This window comes from Notamacropus eugenii, chromosome 4 (assembly GCF_028372415.1).
Source record: "Notamacropus eugenii isolate mMacEug1 chromosome 4, mMacEug1.pri_v2, whole genome shotgun sequence".
Lineage (NCBI taxonomy): Eukaryota > Metazoa > Chordata > Mammalia > Diprotodontia > Macropodidae > Notamacropus > Notamacropus eugenii.
Genome location: NC_092875.1, coordinates 109,356,649 through 109,365,084, shown reverse-complemented (window position 1 = coordinate 109,365,084; position 8,436 = coordinate 109,356,649). Strand labels below are relative to the sequence as shown.

At 44.9% G+C, this 8,436-nt stretch overlaps 1 pseudogene; it reads right to left on the bottom strand.

Moving 5' to 3' along the window:
* Positions 1 to 2,086: 2,086 nt before the first annotated feature.
* On the bottom strand, positions 2,087 to 2,739 carry LOC140502310 (protein RCC2 pseudogene; annotated as a pseudogene).
* Positions 2,740 to 8,436: the final 5,697 nt, after the last annotated feature.

Here is an 8,436-nt window from a genome sequence, read left to right as displayed (position 1 = left end):
GGTTTGCAAAGTGCATTGCACACGTTATCTCATTTGATGTTCATAAGAGTTCTGTGATGGAGGTGCTATTATTTTCCCTATTTTACATACAAAGAAATTGAAGTTATATGATTTGTCCAGGGTAACCCAACTAGTAAATGTTTGAGGTAGGATGTGGACTCTGGTGTCCCCGACTTTGGGCTCAGCAACCTTACTGCCTGGGCCAACTAGCTACCATTCAGTCATTTCCCAAAGGTAACTGGATTTTCACAATATCCTGAGATGTTGTTTGCCAGGCCTAGAGGCCTGAGGGCTACCCGAGTCTTACCTTACCTATCGCAGGTCTTCGGCTGGCCAAACTGGATAAACGTATGAGACAAGAGACTTTCCGGAGTCGAACAAGGGTTAGGCTTTATTCAGGGTCCTGGTTACATGTGCAGGGGGAACTCTTCCTTAGGAGACAGAGAGAAATCTCCCAAGGAGGCAAAGATCTTACAGTAAGAGAATGAAAGCAGAAGTGGAAGTGGGGAGAGAGGGGGGAGGGAAGAGCGAAGAGAGGAAAAGGGGCCTTCTGTCCTGTAAGGGCCCCTCAGCGCTAAGAGCGCCTTCAGGCTTTCCTGACCCTACTTAGGCTCTCCTGCCGTATCGTTTGCACCTGAATACCGTGCCTGTGAGATAACAATAGGTGTGCCCAGATCCGGGCCAGTCTCGAGGGCGGGGATGCTCTCTTCCATCACGTTCTTACGGGAAGAGGCGGAAATACACGAGATCTCACTCCTCAATTCCCTGCTGTTTCCTGGGGGGCCTCATGAGAACTCTAAGTTTTAGAAGCTCTCACCTTTACCCGCCCGAGACTGTCCACATGGAACTGAGCTTACACCCCCAACAGTTGTTTATCCTCCTTTCTCCCTTTTTCTTCCCCTTTTCCCTGCCTCTGACCTAGCCTTATGACATCAAAATTTATCAGGTCTATGTCTCATTCACAGCCTTCCATGTATCCCTAGGGGACAACCAGAAACCAGAGAAACTCAACTAAGCTCCAAGTATTAATGTACTCCCTCCTTCCCCAGACGTGCTTGGATATAAAGAGTGTCTTCCGGAAACAAAACCCACTTTTCCTATGCAATAAATTGTAAAGTTTTCAGCTTCATGCAAAGAAAAGACTCTCTATTAATGAGCGCTCTCCAAAATGCCATGGAATTCCTGACATCATCATGTCTGATTTTCCCCGTACTGGTGATCTTCAAAGGTTTGTGATAATCATTGATTGGGGAATTGTTGAAGAGTCTCTTTGTTGATAAATTCTATGAATTAGCTGGGAAGAATGTTGGGTTTTCCTTCCAATATTGATTCTGTGACTCTGGAAAGATAGAAGGTTGAAATCTTTTAGCTGGCTGAGAAGTATGGCTTTTGAGCTGAGAAGTCTTTCAGCATCTCTTAAAAGTGACAGGATATTGGCAGTCATGTATTCTGCCATAAGTCGGTTCTGGGTTTCAAAGCTTTAAAAAAGGCTGATATTCTTTCTATGATGAAATGTCAGTTCTAGATAAAACGTACTAAGGAAAATAAATAAAAGTTCAGTGGTTAGGTTATTAACACAAGAGTTAGCCCTGTAAATTGTCACTGCTAGATTCAATAGGAAAGGAAAACTTGCATGAATAAGTGTATTTAGTTGCAAAGAACCTCTCTGGAATCTTTTCTCATTTGGGTAAAGAGGATGCTTTTGAAAGAGGGAGACTTTGTTAAAAATATCATTCTTGGAAGAGGGAATTTTTATATGGATGCTCTTTGAAGGAGGGGTTTTTTATGTTTGTTTTTTAGGAATGCTAACTCATCAACTAAGAGGAAATATTTTAATTAAACATTTGTGGTAGGAGAAGGCAGAAAAGAGAGAAAGGGAGAGACAAAACCTTTGGCGATCCTACGGTAAATTGGTAGTAAGCATTGAATTTGCTGATAAATTGGAACCTCAAGAAGACTAAGAAATAGCAGCTTAGGGCCACCTTTTCCTGAATCTGTCTTCTTTGTGTGCCAGTGAGCATTGGCAATGTCAGCTGCCTGGAAGTGCCTGAAGACAGACCCGCTGGCAGCCTTGCTGCCTCTGGCATTAGGATAGGATGCTGGAATTATAGTCAGTGAAGTTTTTTCTGTTTTCTTTTTCAGTGGTCCCTCAGGATCACCAAGGAGTGCAAGTAGGCAATGCAACCTGCTCTGTGTAAATGCCATCCAGGCTTTTCACTTCTTGGGCTGTGCTGGAAGACTTGGACTTGTGGTCACCAGAGCCCAGTTCATTGAAGGTTGGAATGGGGCCCCAGTTGATGGTGTTCTCTTTGGCAGGCAAGATAATACCACTCTTCCCACATGCTAAGCTTCTAATTGTCCAACCGCAGAGTTCCTACACAGCTTTTGGATACATGGCAGACTTCTGAGAAGTGCTGGTAGCATCCCAGAAATACAGGCCACAAATTTCACTGACAGCAAAGGAGCAAGTGTAGCCAATGTAGATTTGTGTAGCCCCATAGGGGTAAAATCAAAGAACTTCACCAGGCAAGGGACTTTCTGCTCTGCGTAGCCCAGAGGGACATCCTCTCCAACCTCCCAAGAGAAAACATGTTTCTGAAAGTCTAGAACTAGCGTGTGATTGGTGCCACAGGTTATGTCTCAGACAATGACATTGGGGATTTGCAAAATCTGTCCATTGTTTTCTTTTCAGTGAAAATGGCTACCTAAATGGAACAACTCACAGTCATATTCTATCATCTGAGGCCTGGTAGTGAATTTCCTGTTTGTATTGTGTACCAGCTGACAATATTGAGGGTACCCAAAGGAATAGAGGTTTCCTTTGCAGTCCATTATCATACTGAATTCAGCCCCACAAGTCACTTTGGTATTGGCTATGGCATCGGTTTGGCTGCTCCATCTTATTCTCTCCAAAAGCAAACACAGAGCCAGTTTCTGTCAAAGCTGGAATGTGGTTCCTCTCACAGGCAGCAGAAAGGATCACTTCCTTGCTGAGGACTTTGTTGAGTTTGGAGGCTTCCACTCTCTTGGTATCACCATGTCCCAGCTGCCCCTTCTCATTTCCACCCCAGCTGCACAGCTTTCCTTCTGTTGTGATGAGGAGACTGTGAGCAGCACAGCACCTGAATCTGGTACAGACAGCCCTCCACCCAAAGCCCCTGTGGGAATTGAAGGGCTGATTGAATCTCAGCCCTGAGTGGCAACCCTGGGAGATCTCAGCCTAAAGCCCCTGGGGGAATTGAGTCACTAATTTGATCTTCAGCCCTGAGCTCCACCAGGGGTGAAGAGGAGCACTGGTGGTGGACCTGGTGGAAGCACTGGAGAGGAAATTCAATTGCAGATTCTTGGCAAAAAATTTTTGGTTGCTCCCAGACCAGAGTTCAGGTCAGGAGAGGAGTAAACACCTTTCCCTTGATTGTGCCACAGGAGGAACTGAGAATATACAGGTGCCCAGAATATACCCTTCTCTTAACAGAGGTCAGGAAACCGGCTGGGAAAATTCAACAAAAAAAAGGGAGAAAAGGTAACACAATATATAGAAGGTTACTTTTGTGGCGAACATATATTTTCTTCCATCTTTCAGATGAGGAAGAACAAAGCATAACATCAGAGGAAGTCAAGGCTTATGCATCCAAAACCCCCAAAATAAATATGCAAAGGTCTTAGGCCATGGAAGAGCTCACAAATGATTTTGAAATTCAAGTAAGAGAGGTGGAGGAAAATTTGGGAAGCGAAATGAGAATGCTGCAAGAAAATCACAAAAAGGAAGTCAATAGCTTGTTAAGGAGATCCAAAAAAATGCTACAGAAAATAACACCTTTAAAAATAGTCTAACTCAATGGGTGAAAGACTTCCAAAAAGCCAACGAGGAGAAGAATACTTTACAAAGCAAAATTAGCCAAATAGCAAAAGAGGTTCAAAAGCTCACTGAAGAAAATACTTCTTTAAAAATTAGGATTGAACATGTGGAAGCTAACGACTTTATGATAAACAAAGAAATCACAAAACAAAACAAAAGAATAAAAATATAGAAGATAATGTATAATCTCTCATTGGAAAAACAAGTGACCTGGAAAATAATTCCAGGAGAGACAACTTAAAAATTATAGGACTACCTGAGAACCATGATCAAAAAAAAAGAAGAGCAAAGACATTATCTTCCATGGAATTATCAAAGAAAACTGTCCTCATATTCTAGAAGCAGAGGGCAAAATAAATATTGAAAGAATCCTCACATCACCTCCTGAAAGATATCTGAAAAGACAAATTTCCAAGGATACTGTAGCCAAATTCCAGAGTTCCCATGTCAAGGAGAAAATATTACAAGCAATTTGAGTATTGCAGAAAGAAAACTAGCAAAATGCAGGATCTGGCAGCTTCTACATTAAGGGAGCAAAGGGCTTGGAATATGATATTCCAGAACTCAAAGGAACTGGGATTAAAACCAAGATTCACTTACCCACCAAAACTGAGTATAATACTTCAGGGGAAAAATGGTCATTCAATCATGTAGAGGACTTTTAAGCATTCTTGATCAAAAGACCAGAACCGAATAGAACATTTGACTTTCAAACTCAAGAATGAAGAGAAGCATGAAAAGATAAACAGGAAAGAGAAAACATGTAGGACCCTCTTTCTCTCTATGTGTGTGTGTTTGTGGTTGTGAGTGTATGTTTGGATGTGTGTGGATAATCCCACCAACTACCCAGATACTGAAAAAAGTTTCAAGAGTTACAAATATTGTCTTTTCATGTACGAATGTAAACAGTTCAACTTTAGTAAGTCCATTGTGAGAGACCTTTCCTGTAGGCCTTTCAGGTCACCCTGGGCTGGAAACCTTCTCCACTTTGTTGTTCTGTGGCTTCTGCTTCTCTAGAATTTGTTGAGAGTCATTCCTTACAGGTATCTTATGTACTGTGGGGGAAGAGTTAGTGTATGTGCATATTTCTAATCTGCTGTCTTGGCTTCACTTCCAAGCATTCTTGATGAAAAGACCAGAACTGAATAGAAAATTTGACTTTCAAACACAAGAATCAGGAGAAGCATGAAAAGGTAAACAGGAAAGAGAAAACATAAAGGAGTTTCTAACATTGAATGGTTTACATTCCTACATGAAAAGACAATATTTGTTATTCTTGTGAGTTTTCTCAGTATTTGCATAGATGGGGAGATTATAAGGTCCAATTTTTGCCTTTTTTTATATCATGAAGACTTAACTGCCAGGCCTAGAGGCCTGAGGGCTACCCGAATCTTCTTACCTCACCTCCCGAGGTCTTCAGTTGGCCAAACCGGATGCTTGTATGAGAGAAAGGACGTTCCAGAGTCGAACAAGGGTTGAGCTTTATTTCAGGGTCTAGAATTCAGGGGAATTCTTCCTTAGGAGGGAAAGAGAATCTCCCAAGGAGGCAAAGATCTTACAATAAGAGATTGGAAGTAGAAGTACAAGCGTGGAGAGAGGGGGAGGGGAGAGAAGAGAGAGGAAAATGGGGAGCCTAATAAGCTCACACGTGGCCCTCCGCCCAAGAGGATTTTTCGGGCTTTCCTGGACCTACTTAAGCCCTCTGTCACGTAGTTTACATATCAATATCGAGCCTGTTAGGAGACAACAGGTGTGTCCAATCCGGGACAGCCTCAAGAGCAGGGAGGCTCCACCCATCACGTATCTCCCGGGAAGAGGCGGAAATACCCGAGCTAGCCGAGCTAGCTCAGTCTGACCTTGTCGATTCCCTGCTGTTTTCCTGGGGGGCCTCGTAAGAACTCTAAGATTTAGAAGCTCCCACCTTTACCCGCCCGAGACCGTCCACACGGAATTGAACTTACAACCTTCACATCTCCCCTTCTTTGTTATGCGCGGAGCGCACCTGGCTCTAGAGTAAACAGCGGTTGGAGGCTTAAGTGGGTTAGGAAGGCCTTTAGCATATGAGCACCTCACAACAAGACTTCATTTACACAGAAATCTGCAGCTAGCACAACTGACAAAGGGAGGCATCAGACAAAACAAAGATGAAACTAAATGGCTGAGTTACAGCAAGAGAAAGGGCAATCACTAATTCCAAAGCATTTTCTAAGAGAAGCAGCTAGTGCTGGCGCCTTACACATCACCACCCCCTCAGTCATGCAAATGGATCTCAACGGCCAAGCCTGTGGTATTCAGGCGAAAAGTTGGTCACCCCTTCCCCCCCAGTGTCCTGGGTTTGTGATATCAAAGTCCTCCTTCAGCCGGTGGAAAGAGATGCCTAGATGGAGTGGTCAGCAATGTCAGTGGTTGTGATGAGTGCTGCTTCCTCTCTGGGCAGCAAGGTTAAAGCTATCAGCAGCAGGCTCAGGTGGTTCATGATCCTTCTCCGGGGTCTCCGGGCTCTCCGGGGTCTCTGCCTCCTGCGTCTCCGCCGTCTCCGACATCGGTTCCCACCTACGGATCCTTCTAATGGGAATCCACGCATTCCCTTTTCCTGTGGAGACACAAACATACCCTGGACCCCATATTAGTATCTTATACGGACCTTGCCATTTCCCTGAGGCCATATCCTTTACCATGGCCCATGTGTCCTTATTTCCAGCCTGGGTATTACTTTCCTTGCGGGGTTGTCTTGGAATAGTCACAAAATGTCTCATAGCTGGAGTAGTATGTGAGTTTTTTGAGATATGCAAAAAATTGTGTGTATACACAGCTGTATCAAGCTCTGATTGTGTTAGGCGACCTCTTAATCTCCCCCTTTTTTGTTTAGCGAGAATCGCCTTTAAGGTGAGATTGGCCCTTTCCACTATGGCCTGGCCTTGTGGATTGTAGGGGATTCCTGTAACATGTCGAATCCCTAGATCGCGGAGGAAGTGTGTAAGGGTTTGAGAAGTATAGGCAGGACCGTTATCTGTCTTTATTTCTAAGGGTAAACCTGAAACAGAAAAACAGTGCCAAAGATGTTGAATTACTTTAGCACTTGATTCACCTGGCTGTAAAGTCACCATAAGGAATCCGGACCATGTGTCAACTGTCACATGTATGCACTGGCCCTTAAGATGGGTGACATCCATTTGCCAAATTTCATTGGGTGCCAAGCCACGAGGATTGACACCCTGGTCTAGAGATGGGTGGAATGGGATACATTGGAGACAGCTCTTAACAATGTTTCTGGCCTGTTCCTGAGTTATCCCATATAATTTGCAGAGGGCTTCTGTGGCTAGGTGGAACCTATCATGAGCCTTTTGGGCCCTTCCTGTGGTTCCACAGTGTGCCCTACAAGGAATAGTGAATTGTCAGCTATTTGATTCCCTTCAAAAATTGGTCCTGTGCCATTAGTATGTGAGCGCACATGTAAAACATAAAAAGGATGTGTTCTGTTATTAATGGTGGTCAATAGCCCCTCACACTGTGAAAAAATATTGGACCGATAATCTCTCCGGCCCTTCCAAAAGGCTCTTAATTACACCGTATATCAGGAAATCTAAATCCTCCAGCTCCCCGGGGCATTGTTGCTCATAAGCGGTCATTTGTTCTCCGACCGCTCCCCATCTTTCTCTTGATATTCCTGTCTGCTTGAGCCAAGGAGAAACTTTCCAAATCCTTTTACAAAATTCTCGGAGGTCGTTTAACTTTATAGTGACCCCCGCCTCCCTGCATTCCCTGTAAAGTATCTCAGCCCAGACCTCCTGTTCCTCTGGCTTTATTACTGGCAATTGATTCCCCATCCCTGCCCTTTTCCCATGGGTGTGGGAAGCTACTCTCACTCTCTCTCCTTCCGAATCTAGGATTCGGGACTCGCCTCTTTCACAGCCCCTTCCGGGTGTTCCCAAAGCACCCAGGAATCTGTGTCTGTCCTCTGTTCGGAGACGCCAACTGCCAGGCCTAGAGGCCTGTGGGCTACCCGAGTCTTTCTTACCTCACCTCCCGACGTCTTTGGCTGGCCACGCCGGGTGCGCATATGAGAGAAAGGACGTTCCAGAGTCGAACAAGGGTTGAGCTTTATTTCAGGGTCTCGGTTACAAGTGCAGGGGCTTCTTCCTTAGGAGGGAGAGAGAGAAGGACCTCCCAAGGAGGCAAAGATCTTACAATAAGAGATTGGAAGTAGAAGTATAAGTGAGGAGAGAGGGGGAGGGGAGAGAAGAGAGAGGAAAATGGGGAGCCTAGTAAGCTCACACGTGGCCCTCCGCCCAAGAGCTTTTTCGGGCTTTCCTGGACCTACTTAAGCCCTCTGTCGTGTAGTTTACATATCAATATCGAGCCTGTTAGGAGACAACAGGTGTGTCCAATCCGGGACAGCCTCAAGAGCAGGGAGGCTCCACCCATCACGTATCTCCCGGGAAGAGGCGGAAATACCCGAGCTAGCCGAGCTAGCTCAGTCTGACCTTGTCGATTCCCTGCTGTTTTCCTGGGGGGCCGCGTAAGAACTCTAAGATTTAGAAGCTCCCACCTTTACCCGCCCGAGACCGTCCACACGG